This window comes from Furipterus horrens, unplaced genomic scaffold (genome assembly GCF_987537825.1).
Source record: "Furipterus horrens unplaced genomic scaffold, mFurHor1.1.pri manual_scaffold_7, whole genome shotgun sequence".
NCBI classification, from domain to species: domain Eukaryota; kingdom Metazoa; phylum Chordata; class Mammalia; order Chiroptera; family Furipteridae; genus Furipterus; species Furipterus horrens.
Window position 1 is genome coordinate 141,602,605 of NW_028327177.1, and position 13,161 is coordinate 141,615,765.

The window sequence follows — 13,161 nt, forward strand, 5'->3', positions numbered from 1 at the left end:
TCCCGGGGTGGACGTGTGTGTGGGTGGGGGGTGGGCAGGGGGGGCGGCTCTGGGAGAAAAGATGAGCGCCCTGTGAGAACAAGTCCTTCCCTTCCCCTCAGGGTCCCCGAGACAGGGCAAGAGTCCCTAAGGGCTTGAACCAGGAGGACGCCTGGCGGGGAGACAGCGGGCCTCCCTGGGCCCAGAGTCCTCTTCCCGCCTGGCCAGACCTTGGGTCAGCGGCTGGCTGACGTGGCAGGGCCCAAGTCCTCTGCGCTCTGCGGCAGCGAGGGCCCCGAGGACACCGGCAGCGCTTCCTCTGTCAGGTCTCCGCCATTTATCAGGGAGATAAGCGGTGGCCCGAGGGCCAAGCTGGCGGAAGGAGCTGTCTGCAGGAGATAACCTCCGTCACGCGGAGGGCACAGGGCGCAGGAGGGCGCCTGTCCCCACTATCAGGCCCCCCCGGCCGCACCCCAGACCTGCTGACCTCACAGAAACCCGGTGGCCTCCGGAGGGAGGCACTCCTGCTCCTCTTGTAACCTGAGCCTTTGTGGTCGCGCCTCATGTTTACAGATGGGGAAACTGAGGCCCAGGGGCATGGGCTGCGGGCTGCTCTTGTCAGAGGAAGCCAGCACAGGGTCCTGACCCTGTCCTTGGCCCTCCCGCCCAGGGTGGGAGGGGAAAGCCACACGGCACGCCGCTGCTGGGCCTGGCCGTGCCCCGGTGCCTATGTGTGTGTGGCTGCAGGCCTGTCCCCACTCCCTGTGGATGTGGCCTTGCTGTGTCCTCCTTTTCCAGGCAGAGGTGATACCCAGAGAGGTGAGGCCACCAGCCCACGGCCAAACCGCGGCGAAGTGGCTGGACCCGGGCTTGTGCTCACAGCTCTGAGCGGCGTCCTGGACGAGACCCGACCACGCTGCCCAGAGCGGCCTCAGTGCCTGGCAGAGGCCAGAGGAAACCCACTGGGCAGAGAAAAGCGATGCAGCCCCCCTGCCCAGCCGGAAGCTGACACCCAACAGGGTCAGGATGCCCCAGGCTGCTCCGCTCGCCCTAGCTCCCTACCTCAGCACTCAGTCGGACTCAATAAATATCTCCGAACAAATGAGTAAGTCGGTAATGAGCAAATACGTGAGACTCGGTAGTGAACGCTTCCCCTTTCTGAGCTCCTCAAGGTGGTCAGGCCTTTCTTTGGAGCTGTGTACACAGGGGTGTCTGGGACACCCCCTCCATCTACACTGGAGCTGGCAAACACGACTGTCATGAGGAAAGGAGCCCACCAGGGCTCTGGGGTGGTGGGGACAGACAGGAACAGCAAGCCAGCTCCGCCACCCAGGCCCCATGGTCTTGGGCCAGTCTGGGCTCCATGCCAGGCTCAGATTGCTTGTGTGTCAAATGGGGCAGGTGGTGGCAGACTGAGGTGTAGGCCCAGGGATGCTGTCAGGAAGCAGGGAGACAACCACCCACGGTGGCAGGCACACCCGCAGCCAGGCCCCTGTTGCCCACCCCGTCTCCAATGCACTAGGTCATCATTTTGCTTAAATTCTACAGCCCTCTCTGCTGACAGATGTGGAAACTGACTTGCCCAGAGCCACATACCTGGAGAACACTGGGGCCGGGATTTGAACCTGTTGTCTCTTTGGCAACCTGCAGCCTGAGTGGAGAAAGGGGCTGCCTGACCTGCCCCGGCCAAAGGAGGCCCTGAGGGCCTGACCCGTGTGTCCACTCAGCCTGCCCTGCTCAGAGCTGTTCTGTGCATCTTGGCCCAGCAGAGTTCAGGGAAATCCTCATCCTCCCACGGAGCCCACTGAGAGCTGGCTATGAGTCCAGCCACCTCACTGTCCCAGTGGGAACCCCCAAACCTAAACCTCTATCCCTCAGACACGTCCCCCTCCTCACTTTTCCCAGGCTGCGTTGCCCTCCTGCTTCCTCTCCCTAATTGTAGCTGGCCACCTCCTCCTAGAAGCTCTCCCTGACTCCACACTCTTCAGGAGGTCTGCACTGTCCCCTTGCCCTGGGGCATACAGGGGCCTCTCAGGTACAAGGCCTGGTGGGGCTACAGAGAGCAGCTGGCCTAGGGGTCAGTGAGGATGCCCCAGAGGGCTTGGGACAGGAGACCACGGGGGTCCTGCTCTGACCCTAGTCCGGCAGGGTTTGGGGAAGAGAAGGCAAGGCTGGCCCCTGGCTTGGGGTCTCCAGGCTGGAGCTGGTGCTGGCTTTGTGGACAGAAGTCACGGGGCTCCTTGCAGAGGCCGCCCAGGAGGAGGGCCCTATGTGGGCTGTTTCTCTGCTTGCTGGGGTGGGTCACGGAGTCCACTCATGTTTCTGACTTCCCTGGGAGCTTGGCTAGCCCCACATGCAGGCCGGAGAGAAGTTGTTAGTCCTCCTCGGCTGAGCTGAGATTTGGGGGTAAGGCAGGGGGCGGCCTGGGCTTGGAGAAGGCCCGTCCCTGGCCTTCGGCTATGGCTGTACCCACGCTGTGCCGGGCCTTGCTGAGCTGCACTGGGGAGCCGCACTGGGGAGCCGTGAGGACCGGGCTCCTGGGAGCCCTGGCCGCAGGGGCTGGGGACTTAGGAGAGGTGTCTGCCAGGAGCAGACCCAGGAGCTCAGCTCCTGCCTGCACCACCTCCATTCCCGGCAGGCTGGGGGTTTGCACAGGACCAGCCCTGCTCTGCGCTCTCAACACGCTGACCCAGCAGCTCCTGCGGCACCATGAGAAGGTGGGCACCGTGAGTACCAAAGGGTTCCCCCGCCCGCCTGCAACCTGCCCTCCGGCCTCCCGGGGCTCCCTCCCTGCTGCCCACGTGCCTCCGGGCCTCAGCTGTCCTGCAAGCCTCTGTTCCACTGCCCCGAAGATGGGCAGGACAATCCCTCCCTATGAGGGTGAGATCAGGCAGCATGTGCCAGGACAGAGCTTGGCGCACAGGAGGGAGAACCCATGACTCAGGCGGCCCGTGCGTGCCGGGGAAGCAGGGATGCCCTAGCTTCCTGACGTAGCCTGTGGTGCCGGCAGACTGAGGATCTGATCACTCCTGGTCCAGCAGCTTAGGTTTCTGTTTCTGGGCCTCACGTGGAGAACACAGGCCAGAGGGTCCACTCCCCTCGTTGGAAAAGGCAAGGAGCTACAGACAGCAGGGCGGGGGATGGGGGTTGGGGGGGTGGGGACAAACAACTTCCCATGGGCTGTCCAGCTCTAACTGCCCCAGGGCCCAGACAGGTAGGGGAGGAGGTGGCCTTGCCTGTGTCCAGGTGTCCTAGGCTGATGTGGCTGAGTCGAGGAGGAATAGAAGGGTGACTCCCATGGGGTGTGGGGTACACTGTCGAGGCGCCCAGTAGCCCCTCTGGAGAAGGGCCTCAGCCTCCCACCTGCCCTGAAACACCTGGTGAGTCAGCTGACCCCTCCCTAGCCCTAATCAAGATCTACAGGGAGGGTAAAGGCCTCCAATGACCTCCGTTTGGGAGGGCAATGGGGTGTAGGACTCCCAGGGTTGAAACCTGGGCGGGCTCCCTGGAGGAGGGGGCTCTGAGATGGGGAGAGAGAAGGCCTGAGTCCCAGAGGGGAGAGAGGGGAGATAGGGAAGACAGGGAAGGGTCACAGATGTGGGACACAGGTCCAAGCAGTGGGTGGGTGTGACCAGAGTACTGTTTCCTGTGGGAACGGACATCCCATGGAGGGAGGCTGGGCGCCAGCTTCGGGGCCTGATATGAGCCAGGGGCCGGTGGCTTCTGGGTCACAAAGGCAGGCCCTGCATTGGCGTGGTGCCCTGACACCCCCAGCGTGAGCAGGAGCAGGGCAGCTTCTGCAAGGACAGCTTTCTTCCCGTGGCTTACAGAGCCACTGCACCCCGCCCATCTCTAGCCCCAGAGAGGGCCGGGTCTGCTGAGCCCCCACGGTTTCTGGACCGCACAGTGCATCCCAGCTGGAGGGCAAGGAGGGACCATCCTCTGAGTAAGGGGGGCTTCTGCTGCATTGGGAGAGGTCATCAGGGGTACGTACGTTAGCAGACAGGATTCAGGCCCCTGGGAGATCCTGTGATCAGTCAGCCACGTGCGCCGTGGGTGGAACATGGGGCGGGTGAGGTGTAAGGGTCAGCTGCTGGCAGCCCTTCCCTGTACAGATGGGGACACTGAGGAAGCCCCTCAGACCCCAGCCAGCTGTGCCTCCCCCTCAGGCCGGGCTACTTTCCTTCAAGTGGTGATTTTCTGAGGGCAGATTCCCAGGAACGGGACTGCGGGGTTAAAGGTTATTCATATTTTTAGGCCTTTGACTCAAGTTGCCAAATGGCCTCCCGAAAGCTTCTGTGGATCCCACGCCCTTGGTGGGTCGTGAGGCCGTAACGAGGGGGGAAGCCGCCCCACCCCGACTCTGCGGAAGCTCAGTTATACCTGGGACCTGGGACAAAGGAACTGGCTGCTTGGACAGTGCCGGAAGGTGCACCCCCAGGCCCAGCCTGGGGCCTGAGGCCCTTGGAATCCCCCCAGCCTAGGGCCAGAGGGGCACTAAGGGGGGTCGGAGGTCTCCTGCACCCCTCTAGCGGCCTCACCCTATAAGCTGCCCTCCAACCGGGCCAGCGGCCCCAGCCCCGCCTCACCCCGTGCTCTGGGAGCCCAGATGAGGGGGTGCACGGCAGGCAGGCTCTGGGGAGCCCTGGGCCGGGTGTTTCCTGCCGACAGTGCCAGGCTCCAGTCCCCTGAAGGGGTGATTCTTTGGTCTTAGTCAGAGGAAGTGAGGCAGGGCCGGGAGGACGGGCAGCTGTGGGACACAGGGAGCGGCCCAGGCCCGCCAGCTCCCCCGGAGCCAAGCACAACAGCCGGCCTCTGGCTCAGGACCGGGTGGGTCCCCAGCGGTGACAGCCCCAGCCTCTGGCTCCCTCCCACCCACTGCGGAGTCTCCACCCTGCCGCTCCCCTGCGGTGTGGCTCAGAGCAGCCACCTCACCCTGGTGAGCCCCAGGGTTTTCACCTGTGATGTGGAGGGGGGATGGGGGGGGCTGTGGGACCCACATGCCCCTGGCTCCGTCCCCCCCAACATCCAGAGCCTACCCGCACAGTGTGGCCCACTCTTGGGGTCCAGAAAAAGAGCCCACCAGGGTAGTTTCTGCCTTCCTTGCGCAGAAGCGTTGGTCCGCGCCCAGAGGGAAGGCCCTCTCCGGAGCTGGCCGGCGGAATGGTTACTGTGCAGCTGTGCCCGGTGGCCCCCCCCCCCCCCGCCCCCGTGGCCTGGGCCGAGCTCTCTGAGAGGGGCCCGGCAGCTCCACCGCCTGCCCGCCACTGGGTGGTGAGTTATCAGCCCGATGGCTGCCCGCAGGCCATGGCGGGGGGGCCCCCACCACAGACCCCCGCCCAGCCCACAGCCCTGCTCCTTGGGCCCTGACACCCAGATTCCCAGGCTCCTCCCTGACCCAGCTCTGCCTAAGGGGGCAGGAGGTGCAGTGTCTACCTTGGCCCCCTCTTGGAAAGCCCCAGCCCACCCTGGCCCAATGGAGAAGGGAGGAAGAGCGGGGTGCGGGGCTCCCACCTCCAGCCCCTCTGATGAAAGGAGGCGGGGCAGGGCTGTGCGTAAGAAGGGCATCAGTGCGGGCAGAGTCCCAGGCCTCCAAGCCTCGGTGCAGCCATGGCGGGCTGAGGCAGGCCCAAGGATGAGCCGCGGGGCCTTGTGCTGGCTCACACCACGGAAGGCCACCAGGTGCAGGGGCCTCCTCTGCTTCCCCTACCCCTTGGGCCAGGGCCCCCCCACCTCTGCTCTGATGGGGGCCAGCTGCGTGCGGCTGGGGGCAGGAGCCAAGCGGAAAGGCTCAGCCCTCAGGGTGGCAGACGGGAGTGAAGCCTGGGTGGCCACCTCACCTGGCCCCGTCCCGCAGATAGGGAGACTGAGGGCAGGGAAGGACTGGAGTAGGGGTGGGCAGAGCTTGCGTCCTCATTGAGAATGCAGCTCGGACTCCGCCCAGCGGGAAAGGTGAGGAGGACCAGAAGGGTCTCTGGGACAAATGTGGCTGGCCTGGCCAGATGGGGAGAGGTCCTGGGCTCTGGCATGGCGGGGCGGGTGGCCTCTGCGCCCAGGCCGGCTGGCCAGGTGGGGGTAATGGGGCCCCGGCAGGCGGCTGTTGATCCAGCCCAACAATGATGAAATGGCCCCTTTGTCCTGCGGCGCCAATGTTGCTGTGACTGGAGGAGGCGTGACATGAAAGGGTCATTGTTCCCACTTGGGCAGCCACTCAGGGAGCTGGAGGACCAGCCCAGGGCAGGCTCTGTGCCAAGGCTGCAGCCCTGCCTGCCGCCTGCGGTGGTCAGAGCGGCTGGTTCCCGGCCTCCCGCCCACGGCCCGCTCCCCGCTTCCTGGGGCAGTCTGAGCGCAGGGATGCACCCCACCCTGGTGGCCTGTCCCTCCCCTGAGCTCACCAGTCTCCAGGCTGGCCTCAGGGTACTGCAGAGCATGAATGGGGAGCCGCTGAGTTGGGGGCTGGGCACTGCTCTTTATATACATGTGAACCTCCGAGGGGGTGCCTTCCAGCGCACCACCCAGTGCTTGGGGGTAAAGCAGGTGCTTTTTCCTGGGGCAAGGAAACAAGCCGGTGACGTGATGGCATTCCCATACTGAGGCTGGAGCCTCAGGAAACCCCCACCGCTCTCCTGCCCCTCCGATGTATTCTCCCCTGAGCAGCTGCCCCTTGAGACCTTTCCAAAACCCAAACCTGATTCAGTCCCTCCTGGGCTTCAAACCTGCCACGGCCTCCCCTGTCCAGAGAACGTCCAAGCTCCGCGCTGCCTGCCATTCAAGGCCCTTGCTGTGTGGGGTGTCCACAGTGAGGGCTGTTGCAGCTTCCCGGGCCCACTCTCCACTCCTTCACTCGCATGTGGCCTGCGCCACTCCGGGAGGCCGGAGCTCCGTGGCCTGGGTGGCCCCAGTGCCTACAGCGGTTCCCAATTCCCCTCCAGCCTCTCCATGGCTCCCCCCTCACCTGGCCTCACACTCAGCCTGACCCGGGCTAATTAAACCCTCCCCAGCCCAGAGGAGGCCCTGGCTCCAGCACCAGCTTCTTTTTCCCTGAAGGGATGGAGCTAATTAACCGAAAGGGCTTAATTAATCAATTAGGGTGGCCTCCAGACCCCTCCACTTAGTTGTGGCAGAGGGGCAGATATTTATAAACAGGAGCCGCCAGACCCTTCTCTGGAAGCCAAGGGGAAGGCAGGCGATCACGGTGGGCACAGAGGCAGGAGACCCAGGCAGTGGGCCGAGGGCCCAGCACCCACTCCTGGGCACCACGGAGGCCGGAGCTGGTGCAGAAGCAGCAACACCTGGACGTATGAGGATACACAGTGAGGCATGTGCTCTGGGACACACACAGCACCTCCATGTGCACAGGTCACAGGCCCAGCATCCAGGGCTGATGATGCCCACCTGGACCCAGCACCCCAGCCACCAAGACCTCCAGGGGATGTGGCTGCGCAGAGAAGGCACCAGAGCCCCAGCTTGGGGAGGAGGGTGGGAAGGCTTCCTGGAGGAAGAAGCATTTGAACTAGGTAGAGGTAGCCCCTTGAAGGAGGCGGTAGGTGATGCAGAGAACTCCAGCAGGAGGTCCCTCACTGAAAGGTGCCCCCTCCTCTGGGAAGCCTCCTAGAGAACTTTACCTGTTGGAATGGGTGTCCCTGAGGCTCTGTCCCTCTAGCCTGCACACTCCAGGCTGGCTCTGGCTCTACACCTCCTCTCAAGCGCCTAAGTGGCTGCCAGCTCTCTGCCTCCCTGTCCGGTCCAGGGGTACAGCCCAATCTCTTCAAAAAGGAGGCTATAACTCCCTCCCTCGAGATGCTGCTTTCCTGGGGAGGGAGGTCACATGGTGTCAGGACTGGGAGGGGTCAAAGGTTTCAAGATCCAGAGCCACCCTCCACCAACCTCTCAGACCGGGGCAGGGAGCTGACTGAGAACAGGGCCCGGTCCTGCCACTTCCCGGCTTGGCTGCTCCCTCTCCGCTCCTCCGGACAATCCAGCACCTCCCTCCAAGGGCTGCTGGAAGAACTAAATGAATCTGTCACGTCAAGCCAGCAGGACGCGTGGGCCCTGAGCTAGGGCCATGTGTGCGTGTGTGATTATTACTCTTACTGCAGCCAGAGTTGCCAGATGATCAGATACGCCAGCAAAACCCCCAGGCAGGGCAGCCGCGAGGGGCATCTCTCTATCAGCTACAAGGACAGCTGAACCTAAAGACCAAGGAGCCTGCTTCCCTTTCCACAAGCAGTGGGGAAAATGGAGCCCAGGTGTTTGCCCTGGAAATGTCACCTCTGGGCACAAGAGCCTGACATGCAAAAAGCACCACGCCCGGAGTCACGGACCAGGGGCAGTGAGAGCCCGTGAAGAATGCAGGCAACCTGGCGCCTGCCCACCAGGGAGGGCGTGGTGTCCAGCCTCCCTCTTTCCCAGGCCCAGTGGAGAGGGCCTCAGCTGGCCCCGGGACCGAGGACAACGTGACTGGCCTTTGCTGCTGCCACCTCTCGGCAGGGAGCCCCATCCCCTGCCCTGGGCTAGTCTCTGTGTCCAAGGGAGGGGCAGCAGCCCGCAGGCAGCCTTGGCTTCAGCTCACCTAGGTGTGGTCCAAGGGTGGGTGGGCTCAGGGGTTCAAGAGGACTAGTAAGAAGGCACTGGGGGCCAGCATTGTGAGAAGGCCAAGAGAAGCTACAGAGGGAGTGGGCGCAGATGGAGACCCGGCCCTTCCGGGTGGCCCCAGGAGAACACCTGGAATCCATGCTCAGACCAGCCCTAGACATGGGCCAGGAGCAGAGAGGGGTGGCCCATGCCATTGTGACCAGGGCTTGTCAGCACTCTAACCTTCTCTGGGTCTCAGGACCAAGGGCCCCTGTGGGGTAGTTCCCTGGGCAGGCGGATGCAAGGACAAGTGTCCTCAAGGGGCCAGGCCTGGCCCACGCCCCTCACCCCCAAGCCAGGCCGCCAGCCCTGGACTCCAGCCTCCTCCCCTCAGGCTGACAGTGGCTCCTGGGCTATGGTGTCAGGCTGTCCAGCCTTGGGGACAGAACCAAGCCCCCAGCCAGAGGGCAGGGTCCCTCAGGGCCATCGTCCTTATTTCTTGCCTGTGCAAACAGGGAACCCGAGGACTGGGATGGGGAGGAGGCTTGTCCAAGCTCACAGAGCGAAGCAGCAATGGCTGGCTGGTCACAGAGGGGTTGGTCACAGTAAATTGGCATCAGCAGGACTCACATTCCCGAGGCCTCTACTGAGAGGAAGGCCTTTCGTCCCACTTGGTCCTGTTAGAGCCACGATTCTCATCCCCACTATACCGATGAGGAAACTGAGGCTCGGAGAGTGGCCGCCAGGGCTGTGCTATTCTGGGAGAGTCTCCTGGAGGAGGGGGGACTATGGTGGCCCCTGCTTCTCTCTGGTGTTTGGCACCTGGGTGCACGGTGGGGTGCGGGCAGGTGAGTGGAGACTCCCTCTCCAGGCGCCAGGGTTCCACCACGGACCCACGTATGTCCTGGCTAAGGCTCACCCTCCTGCTTGGCTTGGTGGCTGGCCTGCGGTCCGGGGACGTGGAGTCAGGCGAGCTGAGACCCTCCGTGCACACCATGAGCCCTGCCTCCCAGAGGCCCCAGCCCAGCTGGTCCTCTTCCCACTGCGCCCTCCCGTGCACAGAGGTGCACTGCCCCTCGTCCACCCGAAATGACCATCCCAGCCTCCTCAGTGTCCCCGGTCCTGTGCACTTGCCCCTCAGGTTGTTCCCTACTTAGCAGCAGGGGATCTGTCTCGTGACAACCAGAGCCTGTCAGCCCTGTCCCCTGGTCACCCAGCCCCAGAGAAGGGGCTTCAGCTGCTCCTTTGCCTGCAGCAGGGGTGGCAGGACGGGGTCAGAGGAGGAGTTGTGGCTGTGGAGGGACCCATGAGGATGTGCAGATGCCAAGAAGCTGCAGGGAGATGCGGCCCCTGCAGGCGTGGGTGGGTAGCCCCGGGGAAAGGCTGGCTGCCTGAGTGAAGTTCCTGCAGCGGCTGGCGTCGCTTGTGGCCTGTCCGGGCTCATCTGACCCAGCCAGAGACAACGGGACCGAGGCCCCATCTTCCCTCTGGAGAGTGGCTAATAATGGCCTTTCATGGCCATGCCTGGGAGGAGGTGACCTCACTCAGGCCGCGCCCAGATGACAGCAGGCAGGAGTCAGAAGCAGGCAGCTCCTCCGTCACTGGAAGGCCTGCTTGGGCTTGTTCCATCTGGGAAATGAGTGGGCTGTGTGTGGGGGGCAGGTGTGCGTCCACACATGTGTATCTGGTCCTTCACAGGGCCAGAGGCAGCAGCCCTCCCCCCCATACCCGACAGAGGAGACAGGATGTGGCAAAGACTCAGGGCAGCGGGGCGAGGGAGCCTCATTCCCGCCATCTCACCCTGGGACACCCCTCTGTGCCTCGCTTTCCCTGTCTGCACAGGCTGGTTGGGTGGGGCAGGAGGATTCTGAACCCGCCTGGATTCTCAGGTCTGCTGGGTGCTGGGAGTCAGAGAGGATGATCCCAGGAGGCTTCTAGGAGGAGGTGAGAGGGCTGTGCTCAGATGAGGCCCAGAACAGGCAGGGTAAATATGTCAAAGGTCAGACCAGACAGCCACCCCCCCATGCTACCCAGGCTCCTGGTGTGCCCAGAGGCGACCACGTTAGCATCCTCCCTCCAGACGTACCTGGTCCCGCCAGGCTCTCTGGCTTTGGGTAAGGGCCGGGTGTCGGGGCTGCTGTGGCCGGCCCACCCACTGGGCCCCAGAGGGCAGCCCCAGCACAGGCAGGGCGGGGCCGGGCAGGCCTGAGTGTGCCAGGCAGCACAGCAGCCGCCGGGGAGGGGCCCGTGCCGACCCGGACTTGCTGCCCGCGCCCACCAGCCCGTCGGAGGGATGGGTGTGTCTGCGCTCTGGGGAGGGGCCGCGGCGGTGGCAGCTCTCAGGGGGGCTGCCTCCCCCCACAGGCTCCGAGCAGACCCCCCCTGGAGGAAACGTTCATGCCTTTTGTGGTCTTCTCATCAGACCTCCCGCAAGGTGACGGCTCCGCGGTGCTGCGAGTCCCTTCTTGTGTCCGGCTTAGTCACTGCTGCTGTTGCACCTGATTCATTTATCGGAGGACAAGGAGGGCCCTATGGCCCTGCCACCCAGCGTGACATCACCGAGCTTCCCTCGGGCACACGCCCACTCCTGGGCCGGCCCAGGCAGCACTGGAAATGGCTGTGGCTTCAGCTGAAGGTGGCCTGGGTGGCTCAGGGCCCCCGGGGGCCAGCAGAACCGCAGCAGGTGCAGCACGAGCCCCGAGCGACCAGGAGCCAGATCGCAGGGACCCCGCAGAAGCGAGAAGCCGGACCCAGGCTGCGAACAGCAGTCCTGAGTGAGCGTGGCCTAGCCCAAGGTCCCAGAGTGAGCACCCTGCCGTGGCCTGCCCCCCTCCCACCAGGGGGGAACCCCAGTGAGGCACGGTGCTGGGGTGCAGATTTCTACAGATGAGGACACTGAGGGTCAGAGAGGCCACAGGGCCTGGCCGGGGCGCTGTGGGGCACCTCTCTCCTGAGGGCTGCCCCCCTCCATCCTGTGCTTGGGCACGCTGGGACTGCCAGGCACTTACTCAGCCTGTCAGGGGCCCGGCCCGGTAGCGCACCCGAGGGCTTCCCCAGCCCCGGCCGCGGGCAGCGAGAGGGAACAAAGGCGCAGTCTCTGCCTGCCCAGCCTCCCACCCCCTTGTCCGCCCCAGCACGGAAGGCCCAGGCCCTGAGGATGCGCAAGAGCCAACGCTGCAAGCACCCCCACCCGCCCCCAGGCCCGCTGGCTGCTCAGTGTCCCCCTCCTAAGTGAGGAGGGCCTCAAACCCAGGTCGCTTCACTTACAGAACCTGCCCTCTGCCCCTCGTCCTGGGCTTGGAGGTGTGGCTGGTCTGGCCCGGGGTCACTCCAGGCAGAGGAGGGTGGCGACAAAGAAAGCAGAGCCTGGACAGCTCAACGGGAGAGTCCTTGGAAAGGGGCCGAGTGGCCCTCGCATGTCCAGCCCTGCCTCCTGGCCGGCCCACTCCCCAGGGCGCCACAAGGAAAGGACCAAGTCATGTGAGGGGCACAGATGGGGAAACTGAGTCAGCACGCAGGCCTCCCAGTCCCTGACTGGGGTCACTCAATTCAGCTACAGATGCAGGAGACAAAGGCCCCTCCAAAGCCTCTGAAGCTGTCACCCACTGTGGGCCTTGCCCCCGGGCCGCTCCCCTGCGCCCTGCTGTTCCCAGGGCCACGCAGGGGCACTGAGTACGTGGGTGTGACTGGCCCCGCTCCAGAGATGGGAACAGGACCAGTGGGGCTGAGGGCCCCGCGAAGGCCCCTTCACCCCAAAGGGGCACAGCAGGCTGACCTGCCCCTGACCAGGGTTCACGTCCCAGTGGTGTCCCACAGGCTGCAGGGGTGGAGGGGCAGAGGGTATACTTGTGCACCCCCAGGAGCAGCAAAGGTCAGGGCCCTGGGGCTGCGGGGACGAGGCTCCGTGGGGCCCATGGGCCCCACCTGGGTGGGGTCTAAGCCAACAGCCTCCGGCAACGCTGGGTGACAAGGGGCTTGGCTTTGGGGCCTTGGTCCACAAAATCTCCCCAAGCTCCTTGTTGCCAACCAACAAAGCCTACAGAGAAAAGCAGACACCGGGCCTGCCAGGGCCCGAGGGCTCGGGGAGGGCCCACACCCGGCTTCTCCGCGGCTCGCTGGCTCCTCCCGGCCGCAGGCACCTCTGGTGGTCACAGCAGGTGCCCTGCTGCCGCTCACACGGCACAGGTGCTGGGATGCTGGCACGCGTCACACACCACGACTCGTTTTAAAGAAAAAATAATCTTTATTTGCAATATAAACAAAGTCCCGTTGCTGCTTCGGGATATATATATGCGTGTGTGTGTGTGTGTATATGTAGGGTCACAAATTTTCCTTCATAAGATCATAAAGCAAAACTGGCCACCCTCTTGGCATACTCTCATTTACACGAATGGGATGCATCTTCCTGGGTTCTGCTTTTAAAAGTAAAAAAAGAGAGAAAGAGAACCACATACGGCACGGGAGCTTTTGTCAATTTCCCGACTGTGGCAAGATGTGGGTGCGCTGCCTCGGAGAATCCCTGAAAAGAGCCCCGGTGAGGTAAGGTGAGCGGTGCCGAGTGCCGGCCCGCCCGGCCCCCACGCAGCCCCACGCCTGGTGGAGCCGAGG